Raw genomic sequence first — 27,940 nt, forward strand, 5'->3', positions numbered from 1 at the left:
CCGTCTCCAGTCGGGTCTTTGGGATGGCCGGGAGCTCATTCAGGATGCCGGGTTGCTGCAGGAACCACTTGAATAATTTTAGCTCTTCATTTCCCAGATCCTCCAGAACTCGGAAGAGCAGCAGTACTGGAGTCGCCATCGATGGATCGTTGGTCCCTCAGAGGAAAAACAGAAGAAAGTGAAAATGACCACAAAAGAAGCATGATGTTCCCATCCAGGGATCCCATCCAATAATCATAAGTGGGTCATTTAGACATGCTCTCTCCTCTCCTGTCTCCCCCAGTGCTGCTCCTCTCTTGTCCCTGGGAGTCTGCTTCACTCTTTCCCTCAGCCTCCTTTTCTGTCTCTCTGCTGTTGATGATCTGCTCTTACTTTTTCATTTCCTCTCTCTGCATCTTCAGTATTTCTGCCTCCACCCTCTCCTCTTTGTGTTCTTTTGTCCTCTGTCTGTCCCTGTCTTTTAACCTCCTCCACACGTGTCTCTCCTGCCAAACTTTAAGGAGGATAATTAAGTAAAATAAAATAATAATAATAAAAAAAAACACCTCCTTAACCCTCCTGTTATGTTCAAATTTACATCTTTTATGTTTGGGCTCAGTTTGACCCCAGCAGTTTAACTTTGTTACCAAAGTTTATGTGTCAAATACTTTGTTTCTTTGTTGATGACCTAAATAGTCCTTTAAATACCCCCCCCCCCCCCCCCCCACCACCACCACTTGTCTTCTCACTCACCACTTTTCTTTCTCTCTCTCTCTCTCTCCTCCTCTTCTTCCTCTGTTGTTCCCTCAGAGGGGAGCCGGGCTGCTGTCAGTCTCTTCATGTCAGCGCCGTCCACACAGAGACCTACACAACTAGAAATATAACGGAAATTATACCGACAACATTAACCTTCATTTCATTCAAGTGAAACCAACGTCACTACACTCCTGAGTGTGTGTGTGTGTGTGTGTGTGTGTGTGTACAGGTATGGAGGACTAAAAGGGACAGAATGAAATAAATAAATACATCTTTAAATAAATACTTAAAAGTGTCATTAATTAATTAAAATGGGAATTAAATAAATAAATGTGTCATTAAATAAATAAATGTGTCATTAATTCATTAAAATACCAGTTCATTTAATGTAAAAACATATATATAATTATTTCATTATTTATTTAATTATTTCATGGACCGGTGTTGCAGTGCTTCATGAATTAATTTTATCTGTCAAACTCACCCATCAAAGTCAGTGGGCGGATCCTAACACCTGATTGGTTACCCAGCACAGCAAGCCAAGACAGATCGACTTCAGATAATCGATTGATGCAGAGCAAGTAAACATATTCTAGAGTGAAAGTTCTTAACTGTTTTGCTTAACCCAGACGCTCAGGTTGCATAACCTACAGCCGAGAGACTTTACTAAACATCAGGTAAAGCATGCTGCAAGAACTGAGGCTCTCTGCTTTGATGTGGACGTACTACACCAGCACGGGATTTTACCTGCGTCTACACCGGCCGTCACCAGGGAGAGGAGGGAGCGCAAGCGGTGCAAACGTAAACAAAGGAGGGGGAAGAGAGCCGGGATCCACGCTAGGCTAAAGGCTAAAGGCTAAAGGCTACAGGCTACAGGCTAAAGGCTACAGGCTACAGGCTCCAGGCTCCAGGCTACAGGCTACAGGCTAAAGGCTAAAGGCTACGGGCTACAGGCTAAAGGCTAAAGGCTAAAGGCTACAGGCTAAAGGCTAACCCCTCCAGACCAGCAGGACCGTGGCTCTTGCTCTCTAATGTTCGCTCCCTCGACAACAAGCTGGACGAGCTCCGCTTGCTAAGAGACACCCGCAGGAGAGAGACTGCTGTGTGCTTGCTTTTGCGGAGACATGGCTCCATGGAAACATCCCACCCCTGCAGGAGTAGAGCACTGAACATTGCCAGAGACCCCTCTCACCCGCTCCACAAATACTTTGAGCTGCTGCCATCAGGCAAACGGTGAAAAGCAAAACCGCTAGAATGAGCAACAGCTTCCTCCAGAAAGCTGTTAGACTTTTAAACTGCTGACTTTACCATCAGTCGGGGATCCCGAGTGAAAAACTCTATCTCATTTTGTGTGCACTACTGCTGTATGTGTAGCTTAATGACAATAAAGCTTGATTTGATTTGATTTGATTTGATTTGATTTGATATTCTGACACACTTGGTGGTGCAACCTTTACTCGGTTCAAGCAAGTGGGGCACCTGCAGGAGCAAATGTTACTGCGGTGCGCGATGCGTGCTAGATAGGTGCAGCCACAAAATGTCGAGAAGTTGCCCAGAACTACTCAGAGAAGCAGCAACTTTAACTGGAGAGGCTCTCAGCAGAACTCCTCCGGCTCCGGCAGACTTCCAGGCTTCAGACCTAAGCAATCAATTAGGCTAGATTCACGTTAGTCCCGCCCACTGACTTTGATGGGTGAGTTTGACAGATAAAATGAATTCATGAAGCACTGCAACACCGGTCCATGAAATAATTAAATAAATAATGAAATAATATGTTTTTACATTAAATGAACTGGTATTTTAATGAATTAATGACACATTTAATGACACATTTATTTATTTAATGACACATTTATTTATTTAATTCCCATTTTAATTAATTAATGACACTTTTAAGTATTTATTTAAAGATGTATTTATTTATTTCATTCTGTCCCTTTCAGTCCTCCATATACAGGGGCATCGTAGTGGGGGGAAAGCAGGACTGATTACCCAGGGCCACAATGGGGGAGGGGACCCTCGAAAGGCCTGAAATAAAAAGGTCGGCTATACAAGGGCCCAATAAAATTTCTGTTCATGGGGTCCAAAATCCCTGGCGGTGCCCCTGTGTGTGTGTGTGTGTGTGTGTGTGTGTGTGAAAAGCAGCTGAAAAGACCAAGAAAATCAAATCAAATTGAATAAATAATCGTACTTACCGCTTGTCGACGTTCCGTTTGGTTTTGGTTGAAAGTGGAAGATGAGCAGAGGTTTTTTTTCAAGCGGTTTAAAAGACAGAAATGTCGGCTCGTCCTTCTTCATCCGGTTGAAGTTGAAAAAGTAGAAAAGACGTTTTCATCTGCGGGTTGAAAAAAAAAAACAGCTTCACCACAGTTTCCTCTTCCTTCATGTGAAGAACAAACTCTCTAAATAAAAGTCAGAGTGCCGCCTTCCCTTCCACCTGTCAGCTTTGCTTCTCCTCGGCGCGGATTCAAACGTGCAACCTCTGCATCAGCTGCTTCCTGAAGCTCTGTGTCACTACAGCTGCTGCAGAGCCGCGCTGGACGGATCCTCTGCTGTGTTGTCAGCGCTGTGCAGAGAAACACAGACACACACACACATTTGCTTTCAAACCAACTGCACTCTAAGAAATAAAATGTTGTATTTACTTAACTAAGTTATGGCAACTGGTCCCACGAAACTGTGTTGTTTAAATTGGAAAAGAAAAGTACTATTAATCTGAACAACATATGTTAACATAAGTAAATCTAACTTAATTCTCTTATTTTCAAGCTATATGATATTGGTACATTGCATAACCACAACAACATTATGTTGGATTTACTGACACCACATTCATTTAACTTAATATGATTGAGTTCTATTTACTTAACTCAAATGAACATTATTAATGAGGTAGGTTTGCGTTAATGCAATTAAGTGTTACTGCAACTAGTTGTGCTGTTTAAATAAATAGGTCAAATAAATACAATTTAAGTTGCTCAAATTCACGTAACTCTTTATTCTGGAAATATTGGTGGGATTCTTCAAAATCAAAGTCACGTGTACAATATGCATGTGTATATACACATTCTCAAAAATGAAAATTTACTCATTTAAAAAATAATAACATGCCTAAATTTTAGGCATGTTGATACTTACACATTATCAAAATCATTAAACATTTGGTTAACGATAAACTGGCCAACCTGGAGGTTATGCTTATTGAAAATATCAAGAGCTACACTGTGTAATATAGGCAGTGCTGCAGAGCTAAGAATGAGCTCCTCAAGCTCACCATCAATTGCTGAACATGGCAGATTTGAAAATACCTCTAATTTCAAAAGAACAGTTGCCAATTTTTGAATTATTGTTTCTTGTAAGTCATCATTTTCAATCAAATTAGGACAAACTAAGTCTGAAGCTGTTTCTTCAAGACCACCCGGGTGGTCTGCAGATACAAGATGGTTACGACTTACTTACATTACCACCTTTCACTTGAAATGTATGTCACTGTTTCACAACACTTCAAATGGTTATTAATGTGAGAAAAGTATGCCACTATACATTTTACTTCCAGGGCACACAATATATGTAAAAACTCCTAGTTCTGCACTTCTAGTGTATAGAACTGTAGTGTCAAGTAAGTCATCAGTTGCTTAACAATGATCTCTAATTTTTGAAGTGTCGTATATTACAAATTCCCAGCAGTCTCTACAATCACCTAAATGTTCCTAAAATATCTTGAAACTTTACAGTTGAGTCCAGCATCAGTGCACAGTCCAAAAGCACTCTGTATATCTGTTCATCTTTACACAAGGAAAAACTAACCAGTTCTTATCCAGTTTTGAGGGTGATTTTACTCATGCAGTTTGTTTTTAAGGACCTGCACCTTAGTGGAGAGCTTATTCCCATCCAATCCCATCAAAACTTTCTGAAGAAACTCAAAAGTGTATTGCAGGTCCTTGGGATAGCTCAAGTTCAAACAATAGATCAAGCCAAACAGGCATGCACAGCCATTTGCCATATCTCTGAGGTCTTGCAGCACTGTACATCCTTCAACGATTATGCCAACATCCTCAGGTGGATCTGTTACCTCTGCTCCCTCTCGTTCCACAACGTAGATACCCAAAACCGCTTTCTCCATTTCTCCCTCTGCAGCATGATCAACATCCTCAAAATGGCAGAAAGAAACAGTATTAAACATAATTATACTAATGTATATAAAACTATTAATAATTTGACAGTGCCATCAGAGAATAAGACTAGTAATTGTGTTTTTCTTGTGGAAAAAAAGGCACAATGAATCTACATTATCCAGTTAAGTACTTGTTTGTGCCACAGAACTCCATTGTGACATGGTGTGTAGAAACAGCTTTGATGATGATGATGATGATGATGATGATGATGATAAAGGGCGGCACGGTGGTGCAGTGGTTAGCACTGTCGCCTCACAGTAAGAAGGTCCTGGGTTTGATTCCCACCCGGGGTCCTTTCTGTGTGGAGTTTGCATGTTCTCTCCGTGTCTGCGTGGGTTTCCTCCGGGCACTCCGGTTTCCTCCCACCATCCAGAGACATGCAGGTCAGCTAAATTGCCTCTTGGTATGACTGTGTGTGTGAATGTCAGTGTCTGTCTGTCTGCCCTGTGATGGACTGGCGACCTGTCCAGGGTGTTTCACTGCCTTTGCCCTATGAGCGCTGGGATAGGCTCCAGCAACCCCCCGCAACCCTAGTGAGGATAAGCGGTTTAGAAGATGAATGAATAATAATAGAGATCACTTCAGGGAATATACAGGAGCTTCATGGTTGATTATTACAGGACTGATATTATTTGCCTGCAATGTCTTTTCTAAATTCTACACTTGTGACCATGTTTTTGTAGTGAAGATAAATATGTAGCTCTATATACACTACTCACAAAAAGTTACGAATATTAGGCTTTTAGGTGAAATTTCAGGATGAACCTAAAATGCATTCTAACCTTTCCAGGTGAACTTAATGTGACCTTCTGTAAACTTTTGAATGCACATGTCCAACTGTTCAGTGTATCAGTACTTTTTGCACAAGTTGCTGTTCTCTAACAAGGAGTTTAACAGCAAAATTCACATCAGGTGTTTGATGCTCCAGCTCATCGAGGTCGTATCATTAGGGAACAGCTGCTGGAGACTGGGGTACCTCAAATGGAGTGGCCTGCACTTTCTCAGACCTGAATCCCATAGAAAACCTATGGGATCAGCTGAGTCGCTGTGTAGAGGCTCAGAGCTCTGTACCCCAGAACCTCAATGTCCTGAGGGCCGCCCTTCAAGAAGAGTGGGATGCCATGCCTCAGCAGACAATAAGTCGACTTGTGAACAGCATGAGACGTCGCTGTCAAGCTGTAATTGATGCTCAAGGGCACATGACAAGTTATTGACACTAACATTTTTTGTTGTGGTATATCCACCACTGTTGTTGGCTTTTGTTTCAAGAAATTGTTTGAGATGAGAAAATCACCAGTGTATGCTTCTACTTAAATGCCCTACTTTCATGATATCATATCACTGTAGCGTGAACTTTTTACATTTTCCATAAATTTCACCCAAAAGCCACATATCCCTAACTTTTTGTGAGTAGTGTGAGTAGTGTATATATATATATATATATACACACACACACACACACACACACACACACACACATATATATACACACATATATATATATATAGTGTGAGTAGTATATATATATATATATATATATATATATATAGTGTGAGTAGTATATATATATATATATATATATATATATATATATATATATAGTGTGAGTAGTATATATATATATATATATATATATATATATATACAGTACAGGCCAAAAGTTTGGACACACCTTCTCATTCAATGCGTTTTCTTTATTTTCATGACTATTTACATTGTAGATTCTCACTGAAGGAATCAAAACTATGAATGAACACATGTGGAGTTATGTACTTAACAAAAAAAGGTGAAATAACTGAAAACATGTTTTATATTCTAGTTTCTTCAAAATAGCCACCCTTTGCTCTGATTACTGCTTTGCACACTCTTGGCCTTCTCTCCATGAGCTTCAAGAGGTAGTCACCTGAAATGGTTTTCACTTCACAGGTGTGCCTTATCAGGGTTAATTAGTGGAATTTCTTGCTTTATCAATGGGGTTGGGACCATCAGTTGTGTTGTGCCGAAGTCAGGTTACTACACAGCCGACAGCCCTATTGGACAACTGTTAAAATTCATATTATGGCAAGAACCAATCAGCTAACTAAAGAAAAACGAGTGGCCATCATTACTTTAAGAAATGAAGGTCATCCGAGTCACCAGCCTCAGAAATCGCAAGTTAACAGCAGCTCAGATCAGAGAGCAGATAAATGCCACACAGAGTTCTAGCAGCAGACCCATCTCTAGAACAACTGTTAAGAGGAGACTGCGCCAATCAGGCCTTCATGGTCAAATAGCTGCTAGGAAACCACTGCTAAGGAGAGGCAACAAACAGAAGAGATTTGTTCGGGCCAAGAAACACAAGGAATGGACATTAGACCAGTGGAAATCTGTGCTTTGGTCTGATGAGTCCAAATTTGAGATCTTTGGTTCCAACCGCCGTGTCTTTGTGAGACGCAGAAAAGGTGAACGGATGGATTCCACATGCCTGGTTCCCACTGTGAAGCATGGAGGAGGAGGTGTGATGGTGTGGGGGTGTTTTGCTGGTGACACTGTTGGGGATTTATTCAAAATTGAAGGCACACTGAACCAGCATGGCTACCACAGCATCCTGCAGCGACATGCCATCCCATCCGGTTTGCGTTTAGTTGGACCATCATTTATTTTTCAACAGGACAATGACCCCAAACACACCTCCAGGCTGTGTAAGGGCTATTTGACCAAGAAGGAGAGTGATGGAGTGCTGCGGCAGATGACCTGGCCTCCACAGTCACCGGACCTGAACCCAATCCAGATGGTTTGGGGTGAGCTGCACCACAGAGTGAAGGCAAAGGGGCCAACAAGTGCTAAACACCTCCGGGAACTCCTTCAAGACTGTTGGAAAACCATTTGAGGTGACTACCTCTTGAAGCTCATGGAGAGAATGCCAAGAGTGTGCAAAGCAGTAATCAGAGCAAAGGGTGGCTATTTTGAAGAAACTAGAATATAAAACATGTTTTCAGTTATTTCACGTTTTTTTGTTAAGTACATAACTCCACATGTGTTCATTCATAGTTTTGATTCCTTCAGTGAGAATCTACAATGTAAATAGTCATGAAAATAAAGAAAACGCATTGAATGAGAAGGTGTGTCCAAACTTTTGGCCTGTACTGTATATATATATATATACATATACACTACTCACACTACTCACTTTTTGTGAGTAGTGTATATACATATACACTACTCACAAAAAGTTAGGGATATGTGGCTTTTGGGTGAAATTTATGGGAAATATAAAAAGTTCACGCTACAGTGATATTATATCATGAAAGTAGGGCATTTAAGTAGAAGCATACACTGGTGATTTCCTCATCTCAAACAATTTCTTGAAACAAAAGCCAACAACAGTGGTGGATATACCACAACAAAAAATGTCAGTGTCAATAACTTGTCATGTGCCCTTGAGCATCAATTACAGCTTGACAGCGACGTCTCATGCTGTTCACAAGTCGACTTATTGTCTGCTGAGGCATGGCATCCCACTCTTCTTGAAGGGCGGCCCTCAGGACATTGAGGTTCTGGGGTACAGAGCTCCGAGCCTCTACACGGCGACTCAGCTGATCCCATAGGTTTTCTATGGGATTCAGGTCTGGAGAAAGTGCAGGCCACTCCATCTGAGGTACCCCAGTCTCCAGCAGCCGTTCCCTAATGATACGACCTCGATGAGCTGGAGCATCAAACACCTGATGTGAATTTTGCCGTTAAACTCCTTGTTAGAGAACAGCAACTTGTGCAAAAAGTACTGAAACATTGAACAGTTGGACATGTGCATTCAAAACTTTACAGAAGGTCACATTAAGTTCACCTGGAAAGGTTAGAATGCATTTTAGGTTCATCCTGAAATTTCACCCGAAAGCCGAATATCCCTAACTTTTTGTGAGTGGTGTATATATTCAGAAGACAGAAAATAGGAGACAAAAAAATGTTTTGGACAGTACTTTTAGGTTAATGATTGCGTCAATTAAACGTTTCTGTGTCTTTGGAATTTTCTTTGGGAATTTGATGCTGAATTGTCATCATTACACACTATGGGCCCTATCTTGTGCCACCCGCTATCCGCTGCCACTACCCGCTACCCGCAAATTGCGGATTTAGGAGCTTCCGCTATCCCTAAACGGTATCTTGCGCCACCCGCTACCCGCTATCCGTTATGCCGACTCCGTCATTTGCGCCTGGAGGTGTGTCCGTGGGTGTGTTTCATGCGCTATCCCTAAACTTGCTATCTTGTGCACACACTTTAGGGATAGCGGATAGCGGGTGGTCCTGACCACCCGCTATCCGCTATCCCTAAAGTTTGGGCTGTTATGAGAGCGCGCCCAGGCGGCTTCAATGCACGCCCCGACGGAGCCTCGCCACGCACACGGTCGGACTGATACCGGGACGCCGCCGGAATGGACTGAGTATATTACTCATATAGACTGTTTAGAGGAAAGACTGTTTTAATTGGACACTTACGCCAGCACGTTTTATTGTTTTATCATAAGCCAGCAGCTGTGCTATATTTTTATTTTTAATATTTTATTTGCCCAATCTACCTTGTCAATAAATTAGTTTACACATAGTTCCACCTCTGCCTCTTGTGTGTGTGTGGTGTGACCCGGGGATTTTACTCAATCAGTACAACCTTGTGACACGTCCACTTGGACACATGTGGCTCCACCTCCCGAATTAACTCGCCTATAATAAAATATATAATATGTATATAAAGCCAACTTGCTTTAGCCTCAGTAGAAGCCCTGAGAAAATCTACCTCCCTCTCTCCATCGCGGGTTTAGGATTTAGGATTTAGGATAGCGCATCCTGCCCTTAAAGGCAATGGCACCTGGCACACTGATTGGTTTAGCTGGCGTAACGCCCAAAACACGCCTATGCATAATATAGCGGGTAGCGGAGATGTTTTGCGGATAGTGGGAGGTGCACAAGATAGCAACTTTTACGGGGGAACGCCTCTTCCTAAATCCTAAATCCGCAAATAGCGGGTTTAGGGAGTCTGGCGCAAGATAGGGCCCTATATCAACAAGAAAATTTAAATGCAAGCAATCCAGACAGTTCAAAAATTAGCAATTTCCATATTAATTAACTATACCAAAAGCTGTGGGATCAGCAGTGTCATAACTTACCATGTACTTCTTAACAAGGTTATCATGATAAGATAAGATATTCCTTTATTAGTCCCACGGTGGGGAAATTTCTTCATTTAGGTAGATGCATAATGCTTTCAGTATGCTTTCCTGTCTTACTTCAATGCTTGGATTCTGTGGGAGACCAAGAACAGATTTTTACCATATCTTTTTAAAATAAGTAATGGTTTTAATTTTTAACATTAGAGTAACATAAACTGAGGAGTAGATATAATAATGAAATAGAATTAAAAATTGTGTCTGACAGATGCTCATGAGTTCATGTTTTTATCATACTACATTTTATTATAAGAAAAATAAGGAAAGAGTTAATTATAGTAATACTAAACAGCTCATTTATGTTAAGAGTTAAACTTTGAGGGGTCAGGATTAAAGTGACAAACACACACATGGTCCATGGTTGCCATGATCCGGCTGATACTGCGTCCTGCTGCTTAGGGCTGAACAATTAATTGCATTTGCGATAATATTGCGATATGATAAAACGCGATTTCCTAACTGCAACTTGCGTGATTATAAGTTGGTCACGAGACGCGAGCTACAGCGAGTGGAGCTCTCAGCCGCACCAACTTTTCATCCTGCCCACCTGCTGCGCAACGGCCTCTGGCTCAATGGAGCAGTCAGAAACTGATGCTGCGTTCCAGGCCACCCATAACTGGTGATTTACCGGTTAAAAGTGGGCGGGGCTATAGCCAAACCTGTGAATTCACGCCTGTGAACTCGATTGTGCTCAATGGACTCCAACTTCCTCGTTCGACGTCACGCAGTTTATGTTTTGTACACAAGAATGGCGGCCCAACTGGAGGCGGTTGTTCTTATCGGTTCTGCCTGGAACAGTTTGAAGTCGTGACTCGTGACTTTGAAGTCATGATTCACAGGTACAATTCCCCGCTGGAACGCAGCATGACACAAGTGAGACTGCACTTGACGGAACAACATGTCGGTGGTGTGGAATTATTTTGGTTTCAAACAAGATGTTGCGCAGCGGCAAGTGTGCAGCAGAACATGCCGTGCTACCGTTGCTGCTTCACGGGGTGACACTTTCAAACATTTCGGTCAGTGATCCCTGTCTTGAGGTATTTGGCTTTCCAGGCGCACTGGTGCTCGGCATTTTGGCCAGACAACTGTATGGTTTTGTGGTATTTTTTTAAGTGCCGGAACAAGTTCGTGGTGTTATCCCCTGCGGCTGCGCAACATCTTTTTTGAAACAAAAATAATTCCACACCACCGACGTGCTGTTCCTCTTCGAGACTAAAGTCTCACTTGTGTCAGTTTCTGACTGCTCCGTTGAGCCAGAGGCCACTGCGTAACAGCTGGGATCTCCACGAGGAAAAACATGTCTGTATCACAACAGACAACGCATCAAATATGGTGCTGGCTGCACAGCTGAATGAATGGATGAGGCTCCAGTGTTTTGGGCACACATTACATCTTGCCAATGTTAAGTTATCATGTCGTGTGTGTGTGTGTTACTGACTTAGGAGCAGTAAGATACATATACATTTTAATTTATTATTTTTTTTCTTAAGACTGTAAATTTTGCACACAGTGTTTGCACACTTGTTTTTTTTTTTTTTTTTCTACAACATGCTGTGAAACAAATTGCCCCTAGGGGATAATAAAGACTCTTGAACTTGAACTTGAAAAAAAAAGTGCATGCCTTGTGTTTTTACTTTTTACACTACCTTTTTCTTACACTGACTTTGTTTAAATTACTTAAATGCACAGTGGCAAAACCACAGATTTGTTGTTCTTATGTTTCTGTATTCTGTAATGAGCAGTGAAATAAAAATGTCATTTATTTCAAGTCATACATCTTTTCATTTAGTTCTAACAAATTGGCCCAGCCTATGGGAAAGAACATCAGGGTTTCCCCCAGTGCTTTCTAGGCCTGGCGGGCCGCCAGGCTTTTCTTGTCCCCCCGCCAGGCTAAGCGTCGCTTGTTTATTTATTTTAAGTAGTTTTTTTATGCACCAGAAACAGTGATACCAAAGACGGTATATAGAGCTTTTAACCGCTTCTGGTGATACGGTTGAAAGCGCAATGGCGACATCTTATGGTCGATAAGTGAACACTTTCTTTTTCCGAAGTCGGAGCAGCACTGGAGGAGACGATGAGCCCGCTTGTTCACCTTCAGGCCGAGGGGAGTGCATCCCCGGCGAGCCGACCGAGCCGCGGCTCGATGATGAGACAGAGCCAGTGCGAGTTAGCATGGATGTTAGCACGTCGTCAGAGCAGAAATTACCAGGATAACCCCACCAAGTTGCACCGCTACGCGGAATATGGCAGGATTTTACATAAGTTGAATGAAATGTCGTTTTTGAGTGGAATATGAACGTATGTCTGGCAAAGACACAGAAGATTTCCAGCTACCACAGCGCACTGACATAGATTGTGTAACAAAGTGAAGAGTCGCCACTCTGCTCTATTTTCACTGGCTAACAGCAGTACACTGGCTTAGCTTGTCTATTCAGAGAAGAGGTATCACTCTGGATTATTTTGCAATCTATGTTATCACAGGTGTGTTTGATAAGTAATTTACATTTTTAAAATAATAATAATAATTTAACATTACACCCCACCCCCCCACCCCCACCCCCAGCGGTCCAACCACCAGGCTTAGCAGGTTTTCTGGGGGAAACCCTGAACATTGTATACAAAATGTATCTAATATTATGTTGGCCAAATTTAAATCAATCATTACGATTTTTTGGGGGGGGGGATAAAATTAAAAATCACATATTAAATCGCAATCGCAATATTGGGGGGAAAAATTGCAATTAGATTATTTTCCCAAATCGCTCAGCCCTACTGCTGCACCTCCTTTCTTTTTGAAAACCTTCATCAGTTGGCTGGAGTAATGATCCAGTTGGGCCATGAAGGCTGACTGCAGGGGGATTGTGGTAATGCGGGTGAACTCTGCATTTACCTGCAACAGATTGAAACAAAATCTTATCACTTTCAACTGGTCAAATATTGTGGAAATATAAACATAAGCCTGTTATTGGCTCTAACTTTTTCGGTGGTGGGTTAATGGTTTGCAATTATGCCAATATACTGTGCACTGTAATAGACAGATTGACCACATGCATTGAATTCTGTCCATTCACATTATTCAAATGAATTAGACCTACACTGACATACTTGAGACAACTTTTTTTTTTTTTTTGTTATTAAAGTGAAGAGCTTACTGTTAATAATCACACATTAAATAAAAACAAACATTACCCGATTCTCAGAAAACAGAGCTGGCCATCTGTTTTTGAACTCTGCTATGAAGGGCATATCTTCAATTACTTCTCATCTTCTACAGGTGAAGGTCTTCTCCATTTTACTGTTGATTAGCTGATGGTTGTTCCTCTTCTTCACCTCTGATGTCAGTGCTTGCCTTTCCTTCTCAAGGCTTTCTCTGGTTTCGCCTGCTGGATAATCAGGACAGAAGTTGACCTCTTCTTTCTTTGGCTTCTTCACCTGGTTTGGACTTTGACCCATGGCACCTCGCATTTCTTTGACAGAGTTGATGCTCAACTCTGGGCAGCCCAATGTTCCTCAGTCTTGTGCGATAGTTTACCATTTTATACTTTAAACTAATTTTCCATCCATAGAAGCTAGTAACTGATCCCTGCTCCTTTAAACAAGGATACTTTGTGATGAGGGCCTGGGTAACATCATCAAACTCTGAACTTGAAGGATAAACTTTGTATTTGACAATTTCTGATGCCAAACCATCAAGTATATCTGACTTAAGTTTGGGACTTGGACTCAAAAGAGTACCACTGTTCAGGAAGGCTTGGTTGGCCCTTTCCAACTGAATCTGTACCTCATAAGAAAACTGAGATATCTGGAAATTTTGGGGCCATGGCTGTGATCTAAGAGAAGAACCTGAAAGTGTAGATTCAGGGGAGGAGAGTATATCTGTGTCTGATGCTGTGGACAAAGAACTCTTATCTAACCACTGTGAAACAGGAAGATTTGTGGTTGTGTCTGACTCATCTGTTAAGTAAATGACTAACTGTGCTCTTGTCTTTGATTTCTGAGATAGCTGTCAAGTTTACAAACTCATTGTCAAATCCAATGTCTCTGTACTGCAGTCTGAAATTTCCAGGCAAGCTTAATAGTCTTTTAATTTCTCCTTTGAGAGCCTCTACTGAATCTGGCATCCCACTGGGCAGAGTTAGTTTTGATGCGTTGTCTACTCCAAGTTGCACCCATCTTGTGTTCATTCTGAAAAACAAAAACAAAGTAATTAACAACTTTCTCATTTAAAATTAACAGTTGTACATTGTGGCTCTGAGGCAATTGCGTCTGACCTGTATGTCTACCAGTTGTTATAAATGGATTTACGTTATCAGGTGAAAGACTTATTAATGTTCAGCAAACAAAAACCTCTTACGTTGAAAACAAGGCAAACATGAGAATTAACTGTTTAGTATCAGTTAGGGCTGAACGATTAATTGCATTTGCGATAATATTGCGATATGACAAAACGCGATTTCCTAACCGCAACTTGCGTGATTATAAGTTGGTCACGAGACGCGAGCTACAGCGAGTGGTGCTCTCAGCCGCACCAACGTTTCATCCTGCCCACCTGCTGCGCAACGGCCTCTGGCTCAATGGAGCAGTCAGAAACTGACACAGGTGAGACTTTAGTCTCGAAGAGGAACAGCACGTCGATGGTGTGGAATTATTTTGGTTTCAAACAAGATGTTGCGCAGTGGCAGGTGTTGTGCAGAACATGCCGTGCTACCGTTGCGACTTTCGGTCAGTGATCCCTGTCTGGAGGTATTTGGCTTGCCAGGCGCACTGGTGCTCGGCATTTTGGCCAGACAACTGTCATTATGGTTTTGTGGTATTTTTTTAAGTGCCGGAACAAGTTCGTGGTGTTACCCCGTGAAGTAGCAACGGTAGCACAACAACAGGATGTGATGCCGGTGGCAACGAAATGCCGGAAATGATGTACTTCGGCGGACCAATCACAGCTCTTGTGGGGTTGCGTAGGGTCCGCGTAGTTTTTTGGGAGGCGCGTGGCAAGGCTCTGCGGCGGTCGCACAACCCCCGTACGCAGAAGCATAATTCAGCCTTAAGGGGCTTTCACATAGGACGCGGTTTGGGCGGCGCACTGCGCTGGGCACGGCGCTGGGTGCCGCGACGACTGGTGCAGAGTGGGCGCTGAGTACGGCGCTGAGTAGGGCGCACAGACGCTGAGAAGTAGTTTTCCGTTCCGGCGCACTTTTCTCTGGCGGACAGTACAGCAGCTTCGGATGCACCATGTACCTGTCACCAAGTCAAAGATCAGCTCTGGCAGCAGTTCTTCTGAGGAGGACGAGGTGGAGGAGAAGACGAGCAGCAGCAAGAAGAGTGTGGGTACATGAAATTCTTACGGCAAGGCAGCAGTTGGGGGAGTTTAATCTCGTTCAGGAGCTGCTACCTGTTGTGTGTGTGACTTCACATGGGATTTTATAATAAATATATGACTATACTGCATTGTCTTTACAAGAGTAGTGCATATCCCATGATGTCAATCATCTAGATTTCTAAATACATACACCTCCTGTCCGTTTAGAAAATAATTTGCTTCAGTTTACAACAGTATTGGTGTTTAATTGTAGAAAAAAGAAAAAAAAATCGGCTATTGTGGAAAGGAAAAACATCATATCACTGACAATTTTTAAACACACCTGGCACTCCTAAACTGTGGGATATTTCTCTCCATGCCTGGGCTTTTTTGACAATATCACGGTATGCCTGCAGTCTATTGTCCCACAGCTCTGGACGCAGAGAGACAGCCACGATGATGCTCTCCTCCATTTTTCTTGTGCCTTTCTGCCAAAATCTGCCAATTTTTTCCGATTCCACTATTCTCTCCTATTGGGCGCGCCGAGGTGACGTCACAGGGCGCAGCGCCCAAGTTGAAAATTTTCAACTTGGGCGCAGATCCATTTAAGGGCTTCATGCTGATTGGCTGAAACAGATCCACCTGAGGAGGGCGTGCATGAAGGTGCAAGGGCCTTAATTGGATCAGGTGTGAAAGAGTAGAGCTGAAACAAAAACCTCCAGGACAGGGGTCCTTGAGGACTGGGTTGGGAACCACTGGATTAGAGGGTTAGGGTTAGGGCGCAATATTATGGACTCAGACACACATTCTTCCTCTTCCGGTTGCTATTGGGCAAGTGTGCGGAGTCAAACGTTTAACTCCATCCACGTTGAGCCACTCCTCGATCTGCGTACTGCAGTCAGGGCTCACTCCCAATCTTGTTGGTGTGAAGCAGCCAGTTTTTTTTTTTTTTTTTTTTTTATCAGCTCCAGTCCAGGGGTGTATTCAGCGCAGACGCACCGGTGTAACGTCAAGCTAACGGAAACGATAAAGCTCTGAACAACCTGTTGCATTACGCAAGCGTTGCAAGTGTGGAAGCTGAGAGGGCCATTCTCCTCGCGATTGTAGCCGAAGAGCTGTCTGAGCAGGACATTACTTTACATGGATCATTAATTATAGGGGTACTGCAATACATTCAATGTCCACTATGAAAAAAAAAACAAACAGTTATTGTTAAACATTGTTTCCAAGATTTGTACCATAGGCCTACACAAATGAGTTTTAAGTCATAAGTTGAATAAAAGTTGCCATATTATTGAAAAAATAAAATAAAATAAAATAAAAAAAAAAAATAAATAAACTATGTCTGATTTATCAGCACAGTCAACACAAAGGCTACATGTGCTTTTATCTCTTCAAATGATGTAACATTTTAAACATAGGCTGCACTAATATAGCGATTTGGAGGCCATGATGGAGCACTAGCGTTTTAAATCTCGGAGGCTTCAATACAGGCTGATGCTGATTGGATAACACCTGTGACACGCCCACCAAACGGAGGAAAACTACCTGTGAGGCATGTTGCTCTCTGTTACAAGATGTTACGACCAAACATATCATTCAACGAGACGTCACACAACGTTACGTATCGTAACGCCGCTGAATACACCCCAGCTGTCAGCTCTCAGTGACGTCACGCCCCCATTAGGAGAGTCCAGACTGAGAGACACCAAGAGATTCTCAATTAATTCTATGGATGATGTTTGCACTCACTCCTTTGCACTGAATTTATTGATGCGTTTATTTGTGAGGAAGACAGACAGTGCTTACTGACCGGCGCTGGTTGGTTTCAGCGCCGGTGTGGTGCGGCGGTGAGGCGGGGCTGCGGCTCCGGCACACCGCACACCTGTAACTGAACCTGATGACGGTATTGATCGGTGTGGAGGTGAGAGCCAGCGGCACAGAGGCTTTTTCTTTTTTAAACGGCTCTTGAATCAGGCCTGATGATTCATCCGCTGCCTTTCTCCTGGAGCAAGGAGCAGGGCCGCGTTTCAATCCGCAACCTCGCTGCCTCGCATCTGTCCTCACCGTCAGCGAGCAGTCAGAGAAAGATAAATGCTGAGCGCGTCGATGCAAATGTATAATCTACATGACGACTTTAGCAGAAAGCCGTGCAAAACAGAGGTATGCTGTTTGCAAAATTCGGTTTAGTGTGCCAAGAGAATGGGCGGAGGATGGCGGTGTTTTGAACAGGACGCGGCCCGGGCGCCTGTCAGCTGACGGTTTGCTCCGGCAGCCGACATCTTGCCTCCGACCGGAGGAGACAAGTCAGTGCGGTGTAGACGCTGAAATGTCCTTCTCCCCGGGCAGCGGGTGTGTGTGGTCGGGCTTCGGGCAGACTACCGGCGGCTGCGGGCCCTGCGGTAAGAGGCCGGCGGGCGGCAGCAGCGCCCGGCGCGGCGCGGGAGGGGTTCGGTTTGACCGCGGCGGAGCGGCGGCGCGGCGGAGCGGCGGTGACGTTAGCAGGTGCTGCTAGCCAGCCGGGCTGCAGATCAACACGCCATTCATAATATGGATGTTTTTCTCGTTGCGGTGTTCATAGAGCAAATTACGTATTTTCTAAAAGGTCTCTCAGAATGTTTTACAGTTCCGTAGCGGTCCGTATCAAATTCGGCTCAAGTCTCATCCACCAACAACCAGCGGATTGAGCCAAATCTGTTTTTTAGAGTCTGTCGTCCAAACACCCAGACGGCGCCGGCCGTGCTTTGTTAGATGAAGTGTTTTTGTTTTTTTGTTAGATGAAGTGTTTTTGTGTTTTTGTTAGATGAAGTGTTTTTGTTTTTTTGTTAGATGAAGTGTTTTTGGAGCATCTTTCTTACTCGTTAAAAGGCACTGGCCGTGTGCTGCGAGTCGGCGTCAAACTGTGGGCCAGCCTCGGCAGGGTTCTGCACCGGGCTGCTAGCTAACGGCAGCTAGCGAGCAAGAGCCGATTCCTGTGAAGGAAGCCGAGGAAAGCATCAGCGGCACGGACAGGCTAGGCTAACGGACCGGCTAGCAGCTAGCATAGCTGTGCCTGGATCGTTGCAAACAGCAGCAGCTTGTAACGTAAGCTAAGCTAACGGGCTGCTTAGCCTACTGAGACCAATCAATTAGTCGTAAAGCTACAGCTAACGGTAATTATCCAACGTAGTGTGTGTGTGTGTGTGTGTGTGTGTGTGTGTGTGTGTGTGTGTGTGTGTGTGTGCGGGGTCGTCGTGACTATGAATTGTGGCCTAATTAACCCTTAATTAGCTCTGGATACCCGTTTAGCTGTTTGACTTGAGCGACCCCCGGACTACACATGATGACTTCAGCTGATGATTATTTTCATTATCCATCAATCACCAGTTATTATCGTTATTGTTGCTGCTGTGTTGTTGTTCTTGATCTTGTATTGAACAGATCTGACGGCTCTGAAGGAACTAAAGAGGCCAAAATGTTTGTTCAGAGACCTGCCTCAGTCTGACTGACGGCTCTTATCCTTAATGAAACTAGGTGGGGAAAAAAAAAAACATTTTCATGAACTGAAACTGTATTCTGAGTTTACAAAACCAGCTAGAATAAAGTAAAATCATAGAGAGAATGTCAGTTTATTTGGTTGTTCATCTGTCCTGTTAGTGAATACAGTTTTTCAAATGGTTTGATCTTTTGTTTTAATACGCAGAAATCCCTCTGACCTTTTTGAAGCTTGTCCCTGACCAATACCCGCCTTTCCAAAACTAGACTAAAACTCACACTGACACTAACAAAGTGCAGATTAATTTCATCATAAATCACGTCAGGTTGTCATGGTGATAAAGGCGGGATGAGCAGGATTTGTCGTCATGGTTTGAAAGCACAACATTAACATCTCTGGCTAAGCTAACTGCTGGCAGCAAGTTTTCCTTTCCTAGGATGATGACGGAATGAATGTCATCACAGTCCTAGGGAGAAAAACAGCGTCTCCGTCTTCATCCTCCTCCTCTCCTTTGTCCGCTCGCCATTTCTCATTAGATTTCCTTCTTTCTGCGTCCAGAATTTTTGTTGTTTCCTATTGGCTGTGGTGCTGTCGCTCTGGCCACACGCTGCGCTGTGATTGGCTGGGAGCGACACACCCACTGCCTGAAGGCCGATGCCTAGGAGGGTCCCACGCTCAGCAAAACAAGAAAATCCAGGCAGAGGGCAGGGTCTCTGCACACACACACACACGCACACACACACCGACACACACTGCTAGTGGCTCACAAGTTATGATGGAGAGGGTTAATTTTATTGTTTTAGGAAAATCCTGCTCATTCTGCCTTGAAGTTTACTTCACAAAAAATGAATGAGAGATGATTTTAACATGCAGGTTTAATCCCACCACTTGACATTTTTTTTGTCAGGGTCCAGCGATGACAGTGTGAGGCTAAAAATCACTTCAGATGGGGGACCTTTGACTTCATCAACCACAACTTGGGCATCTGTTTTATTACAGCAAAACTCAGTCCAGTTTAAAAAGCACACACACACGCACGCACACACACACACACAGCGTTTCACTTCAATCGGCTGCAAAGACACTAATATAAAACCCTTTGTGTGGTCATGCAGCGTGTGTGTGTGTGTGTGTGTGTGTGTGTGTGTGCGTTCTGCTCTGCTTGTCCAGGCAAACACGGCAGGATTTCCAAGAAGGCTTGTCAAAAAGCCAAAAGTGAATACTCAGTGCACAAAATAATGCGTAATGGGTGAAATATCCCTTTTAAGGAACTGCCACTTGCTTTCCATAGGAGTTTGTGTGAGTAGCATCGGCTGTTGGCCTCCCCGCCGTGACATCATCACTCTGTCTGAGGTCAGAGGTCAAACAGCCGGCTCTCCATCACAGATCATCACTTTATTCTTTTTATCCAGTGAAAAGTTAATTCACCTCGAGACCTTTTGGTGGCGTTTTTGGGGATTTGACGCCGCACATTTGTTTTTGTTTTTGTTTTTTTTAAGTTGGCATGGCAGAAGAGAACTAAAAGTGTGACTGAGGTGCTCCTCCTCTTCCTCCCTGCAGGGGCTCTTCATCACGGGCAGCAGCGACTGAATGACAGGCAGCCGTCAGGATCTACAACCACAAGGGGAGGTGTTGATCTCCAGGGTGTGCTGAGATGACAGCAGGTCAGTCTGCTCACACACGCACACACACACACACACACACACACATGCATGCACACACACACACACACACACACACACACGACCTGAAATTAAGCAACCAAAAAGTCTAGAAAATTAAAAAAAAAAAAAAAAAAAAAAAAACTAACAACAAGAAAAGTGCTGAAAATTAGCCAAAAAGGCAATATCTTGTCCTGAGACATATTCTAAATATATAATGATAGTAATTATAAATACAGTTTTTCTGGACATTTTTACAGTCTTTTAATTTAATTTTAATTTCTAATTTTCTCTGGCTCTCTTTTGGTCAAGTTTTCAGGCTATTTTCTTGTAACCTTTTCCTAATTTCTTGCAAATGTTGGGGTCATGTCCTGCTCAGTCGCTCTTTGCCTTTTTGTTCCCGTGTTTTTCAAAGAAATGAAGCCACGTTGCTTGAATGCCTGTGAGAGGCATGAAGAGCGTCTGAAGTGCTCAAACACAACAGACGATGCCCTCACTCCGGGCTTCAAAGGGTTAACAGCTGTGTGTGCTGCTGTAGTGCCCTTGAGCAGCACACAGAGGTCAGGGTTTGGGTGCACAACGTGACAACACGTGTGTGTATTGATAGTGGAATGTAATGATTAGAGCTAATATTCATATGTTGGACAGGAGTTTGGTTCAAATGTTAAGGATTCACTTTATTTGAGTGTATTTGAAGAATGAAGAAGGGACAGTGGAGCCGCAGACGCACGAGGAGGTGAAGGAGAAATGAAAATGAAACAGCAGCCATACAGCAGCCCCCATAGACCAGCATGCAACGCTGCAGCCCCCATAGACCAGCATGCAGCGCTGCAGCCCCCATAGACCAGCATGCAGCGCTGCAGCCCCCATAGACCAGCATGCAGTGCTGCAGCCCCCATAGACCAGCATGCAGTGCTGCAGCCCCCATAGACCAGCATGCAGCGCTGCAGCCCCGTAGACCAGCATGCAGCGCTGCAGCCCCCATAGACCAGCATGCAGCGCTGCAGCTTCAGCAGACCAGCATGCAAGAATCTTGACACTTGATGGTGGTTATTTACTGAGAGATGTGTGTTTGTGTTACCCAGCACGGTCAGATTATTAACATTTTAAATTCAGTATTTACTCAATAGTCAATAGCAATCCAGTGCTTTCCACCCAGAGCTGAGACTAAATCCTGACTGACAGATTAGATAATCCAGGTCTTCTTATGTGTGTGTGTGTGTGTGTGTGTGTGTGTGTGTGTGTGTGTGTGTGTGTGTGTGTGTGTGTGTGTGTGTGTGTGTGTGTGTGTGTGTGTGTGTGTGTGTGTGTGTGAGTGCCCTCATGTCTGTATGTGGTCTGGCCTGGTTCCCAGCTGCAAAACACAAGCACAGGAACGCATGTTCACGCACATCGTGGTTCTCTCTGCCCTGCTTCAGTTTAGGATCACAGCCCCGGAAGTGACTGGAGGGCAAGCCAGACACAGCTAATGGGTTAGCATTACAAGCTAGCACATCAGCTTCCTGTTACCTGCTGACATCAGAACACAGGTTCATCTGACTGTTCACTCTCATGGTGGTTTTTTCTTGTCTTTTTTTTTTTTTTTATCCAAAAAGATGATGTGTTGAAGCAGTGACTTCACAAACAGACACAGCCAACCGGTCATACAGTGTTAAATTCCACTTATTAGGGTTTTTTCTGGTGAGTCCAGATCAGTGTGTGCTTCACTGAACAGCACCGGTGACCTTCCTCTCATCCTGCTCGCTCACTGTGCATCACAAACTGCCCCGTGGTTCATAGATTCCACCGTGTCAGCAGTGAAGTCTTGAATTTGTCTTACAAGTCCTGCAGAGAAGCTGCCAGGCTGAGATGCTGCAGCCCGGATCTTTCTAAACGCTGTAATGCAGAGAGCTTGTTGCTAGGCAACAGCAGCACACTGATGAGCCCTGCAGCGCTGCAGAATTACAGCAAATAGAAGGGAAATGTGTTGGGGTGACAGGGTTCAGCTAACATGGCTGCCAGGGAGGCTCAGGATGTAAACACCTCCCTCAGCTCTGCCTCAGAGGAAGAGGAGAGGAAGGGGAGAGGAAGAGTAGAGGAAGGGAAGAGGAAGAGGAGAGGAAGAGGATAGGAGGGGGAGAGGAGGAAGAGAGGAAGGGAAGAGGAAGGAGAGAGGAAGAGGATAAGTGTTAAAGGGACAGTCCTTCAGGTTTTCCTGGCCATAAGCCGGCCATAACCCTGTAGTGATCGATAGGCTGGTTGATCAATACCAGTGGCTCAGACGTGAACTTGGTCAGCAGTGCAGAGCCGTGTTGGTGTTGCACTTCCTGCTGGTCACTGACAGGGGGCAGCAGACGTCAGGTTTCCACAGGTTGGTTATAACATTTGGATCAAATGGAAAGATTCTCGCTCTGACAGGCTCTTGGTCACACCTGTGTTTTGTGAAAGGCAGTCACTCTGAAGCACCCATGGGTGTGGTGATGCTCATACTGACATCACCTGGGCCTCCTGAGGTTAAAAAAAAAAAAAAAAAAAGTGAAATTGGAAAAAAAAAAAAACATAATTTAACCAGTTCAATACATAAAGAAGTAATCAATGTCTTTTTTTGGTCTTTTCTGTAAATTGAATATACAATATGTAAAAGGAAATACTGATGTTGAAAACAGCCAAATCAAAATGGTAAGAAAAAATGGTAACTAATTGAAACTGGATTGTGTGTTTACAAAACTAAAACAAGCTAAAATTATAGAGAAAATGTTCTTAGTTTTCATCTCTATCAATTTATCTGGTTGTTTATCTGTCCTCAGTGAATACATATTTTTTAAAAATGGATAATGGTTATGATTAAAAATGGTTTTGAGTTTTTATTACACTAAACACTTTTCTGACTTTTTTGAATCTCTGACAAATACCCCATATTACAAAATGAGACTAAGATTCACTTTGAAACTAATAAAAATTAAACTAAAACTATTAAATATTTACAAAAAATAAAAACTCAACTAAAGTAGCAAACCTTAAAAAAGGAAGTCAAATTAAACTTAAATTGAAAACAAAAAGTCAAAATGACATAAAGTAAAAACCAGTGAAGAATGTTAAACTATAGTAACGCTGCCCCTCCCCCCTGTCTGTCCAGGTGTGACACATTGGGTGCGTTCGGCGTTCACGCCCAGCTGCAGGTTCGCTCCCCGTCACCAACATCACCTGGACCAGCTTCTTCCTCGTCCGGCGCTCCAGCGTCACCGAGCAGAACGTTAGCGTCGCCACGGTGTCGCAGCTCCTCTACAAGATGTGTGACATCATGACCGCCGCCTTCAGGAAGATCAGCGAGCAGAACATCCAGAGCGACGTGGGCCTCGTGCACGAGCTGTGGAAGCTGTTGTGTTCTTTACCCAAACCCCGAGGGACTGTGTGAGTGTGTTTTCAGGCTAGAACAGGAAGGAACATGATGTGTCTGAGACTGGGCCTGATACATAAAGCTGTGTTGCAGGGTTAGCTTTACTGACGTCAGAGCAACGCAGTGTCTGTTTTCAAAATGGCTTCGGGATAAAAATGTCTACCTGATGGTCGTCCTTCAGTCTGTACAATCGTGAAGATCCAGCCAGTAAAGTGTCTCAAAACAGGGACTGAGGTTTAAAAAAAATTATCTTTATGTCGACACGTTTGAACCAGAGGCTCTTTCAGTGTTACAGGAACAGATTATACAATATGCTGATGATGGTCTTCTTGTACCTGATCACTGAAGCTGTGCTGTTGTCTCCTCAGTATCTTGATGCCACGGAGAACAAATTCCTCTATGTCGTGTGTGTGTGTGTGTGTGTGTGTGTGTGTGTTAAACCTGTACCACAACAGGAAGTGCAGGCTGCCCTGCGTCCTGAAGCCGCCGGCCTCCAGCTGCTCTGCCGTGCTGTGGTTTTTTTAGGTTTTGATTTTTGTAAGCGTTGGATGAGAAAATCAAAACCTAAAGAAAATACAGCACAGGCAGGAGTCGTCACACTCCTCTGTGTGTGTGTGTGTGTGTGTGTGTGTGTGTGTGTTCATAACAGAGCACAGGGATACCACAAAATACCTGAATATTAACGACTGAACCTCTGTGAGGATGTAACTGATAGACGTTCAATTGATGGTCCAGTTTAATAGCAACAGTGATGGTGTGGTGATGTGTTTAATGACCTCACAGACTGCCGTCCTCCTGCGGTGATGTGTTTAATGACCTCACAGACTGCCGTCCTCCTGCGGTGATGTGTTTAATGACCTCACAGACTGCCGTCCTCCTGCGGTGATGTGTTTAATGACCTCACAGACTGCCGTCCTCCTGCGGTGATGTGTTTAATGACCTCACAGACTGACGTCCTCCTGCGGTGATGTGTTTAATGACCTTACAGACCACCGTCCTCCTGTGGTGATGTGTTTAATGACCTCACAGACCGCCGTCCTCCTGCGGTGATGTGTTTAATGACCTCACAGACTGCTGTCCTCCTGCGGTGATGTGTTTAATGACCTCACTGAGTGGTAGTGATGTGTTTAATGACCTCAGAGACCACCGTCCTCCTGCGGTGATGTGTTTAATGACCTTACAGACCACCGTCCTCCTGTGGTGATGTGTTTAATGACCTCACAGACCGCTGTCCTCCTGCGGTGATGTGTTTAATGACCTCACTGAGTGGTAGTGATGTGTTTAATGACCTCAGAGACCACCGTCCTCCTGCGGTGATGTGTTTAATGACCTTACAGACCACCGTCCTCCTGTGGTGATGTGTTTAATGACCTCACAGACCGCTGTCCTCCTGCGGTGATGTGTTTAATGACCTCACTGAGTGGTAGTGATGTGTTTAATGACCTCAGAGACCACCGTCTTCCTGCGGTGATGTGTTTAATGACCTCACAGACCACCGTTCTCCTGCAGTGATGTGTTTAATGACCTCACAGACCACTGCCATCTACAGCGCCGCCTCCTCTCCTGCCTCTTTGCAGCAGCTCCATCATTACGACCTCCTGCAGCGCCGCCATGTTTGTTGCTCTCAGAAATGAGGTTTTACGCTGCTCCAGTTTGTCACCATGGTTACACACAGACAGACAGGCTCGTGTTCAGGTCGCTCTGCTTGTTGTGGTTGTGTCTGTTTGTTGTTTGTTTGTTTTGTTTTGTTGTTTTTGTTTTGTGACGTTGTTGTTGTCCTGTAGAGATCCTGGACCCTGCTCACCCTCAGATCTCAGAAACCCTTCATCACCCAGCAAGGCATCAGGAGCCTGGTACGACTCCCTCATTCAGTCTCTGATTGATTGATTGAGTGATTGATTGAGTGATTGAGTGATTGATTGATTGATTGATTGATTGATTGATGCGGTGCTTGTAATGTCAGTGATGTGGTTTCCTGTGCGGACAGAGCAGCAGTGAGGTTTCCCTGCTCAGTCTGTCCACAGATTATAATCCCGCCTCTTGCTTGTTGCTTCAGAGAGTAAAGTGGACATCATCCTGCTGCGGGCCGCCCTGAGCCGCCCCGAGCCGCCCCGGGCCGGAGGTCAGAGTGCTCATCAAGTCCAACTGGACGAGCTCCCTGCTGGCCCAGAGGATGGAGGTGGGAGTTCAGAACGATACAGAACAACTGGGCCTAATGTGAGCGCACCCTTAGTGTCTCCCTCTGGCGCCACCAGCAGGCCCAGCGGGGAACTTGCATTAGAAAATAAAGCACTCGTTGGCTAGTGACCTTTTTCCCCGTGTTTTTTGAGAGAAATGCAGCGAATGTGGCCTCAAAGGGTTAAAAGTGAAACCACCTCTGGTTTAAGTTTAAAGTTAAACTCTTGAATGTGAGACCAAGCAAGTTTTAATTATCATTATTATTATTGTTGTTATTATTATTATTATTTTTTTTAAACTCCCCAGGTGGCGTCTCCCCCTGAAGGTTTTGGAGCCCAAACTGAGTCAAATGGGTTTGTTACATCAGATGCAGCGGCATCCACGAGACCCCGCCCCCACCCCCACCGCCACCGCCACCGCCGGGGCTGATGGGACTGCAGCAGGACGGCAGCCTGATGGAGCCTCTGTTTGCTCCTGTTGTCCCATTTCAGGGGTTTTCTGTGTGTGTGTGTGTGTGTGTGTGTGTGTGTGTGTGTGTGTGTGTGTGTGTGTGTGTGTGTGTGTCCAGGACAGTGTTTTCATGTTTACATGTTGTTACATGGTGCCTCCAGCAGGTGGCAGCACTCCATGTTGAGAATCTGTGAGTTTTCTTTGACTCTGTTCATTCCTGTTCAGTGTTAAAACACATGAAGAAGAAGATGATGAAATCATCAAATCTAACCCATCTGTTGATCACGCTAACCAGTCAGGTGTGTGTGCGTGTGTGCGTGTGTGCGTGTGTGCGTGTGTGCGTGTGTGCGTGTGTGTGTGTGTGTGTGTGTGTGTGTGTGTGTGTGTGTGTCATCTGAAATGAGCAGCTTTCTGGTTTTTCAATAAAATCAATACAAAGTGACTTTGTGGTTTGGATGTTTTGTTTTGTTAATAAAGTTTTACTCATCCAGAAAAAAAAATTGTAAAGATTTAAATGACAGAGTGAAGCATGTGACTCTGGCTCCTCCCCTTTCAGCCCTTCTTTGTTATAAGCCACACCCACTTTCAGAAGTGGCACTTATAATACATTTTTATATGTGCTCTCCAACAGGAAGACGTTAAACACACACACACACACACAGAGGGAAGAAACAGACTGAAGAGTTGAAGTGTAGCCCTCTGAAACCTGGGCAAATTCGTTTCTGTGAAAAACCTGGAAAAAGATGATCAGCAAAAAATTATTTAAAAAAAAAAAAAAGTACCAAACAAAGATGAAGAAGGAAATGACCTGAAATGAAGCAACAACAAAAAGTCTTGGAAGAGAAACTCCTGTGACAGAATTTAAAATAATGATAATACAGTTTTCTGGACATTTTTGCCTCGGTTTCTTCATAATCTCATATTTCTCTTTTTTTAAATAGGTTTTAGTTTGTTTTTGTTTTGTTTTTCTTAGGTTATTTTCTTTTTTTCCTTCTAATTTCCAAGTTTCCACTAATGTCTTGCAGATTTTCAGAATGTTTCTTGCTCCGTTGCTCATTTCCTTTTTTTTCTCAGGTCTTTGAAAGAAATCAAGTCAATTTGCTCATGTTTCTTGTGTTTAAATGCCTGTGAAAGTCTTCAAACATAAGAGAGTGAAATAAAAACAGGAACTTTAAAACAAATAAATCCTGCACAACAAAACCAAGCAAGCAACTGAAGAACAAACAGGCAGCAAATGAACAAAACACCTGAAAAAAAGATCATAAAAGATGGAGAAAAAACAAACTAAGAGACTGAAACAGTAAAATACGTAGAAACAAAGACTTTGCAGATGACTCAGTAGTCGTGTCCTTGCTGAGGAGTGACGACCTTGATCTTGGCCCCGTAGTGAAGGAAT

General features: G+C 43.8%; 1 long non-coding RNA gene across 6 annotated transcripts; it reads left to right on the top strand.

The window, feature by feature from the left end:
• Window positions 1-17,178: 17,178 nt before the first annotated feature.
• Window positions 17,179-26,980, top strand: LOC115369884 (uncharacterized). 6 transcript variants are annotated; one of them, XR_003929194.1, is made up of 6 exons: window positions 17,179-17,328; window positions 20,440-20,543; window positions 23,656-23,930; window positions 25,701-25,769; window positions 25,973-26,095; window positions 26,401-26,980. It is a non-coding gene; the product is annotated as an uncharacterized LOC115369884 (long non-coding RNA). The 6 variants fall into 6 exon arrangements; XR_003929196.1 differs by lacking the exon at window positions 17,179-17,328 and adding an exon at window positions 17,449-17,567; XR_003929198.1 differs by lacking the exon at window positions 17,179-17,328 and adding an exon at window positions 17,635-17,806 and having other exon boundaries at window positions 25,973-26,133.
• Window positions 26,981-27,940: the final 960 nt, after the last annotated feature.

Source organism: Myripristis murdjan, chromosome 13, assembly GCF_902150065.1.
Source record: "Myripristis murdjan chromosome 13, fMyrMur1.1, whole genome shotgun sequence".
In the NCBI taxonomy this organism is placed as follows: Eukaryota; Metazoa; Chordata; class Actinopteri; order Holocentriformes; family Holocentridae; genus Myripristis; species Myripristis murdjan.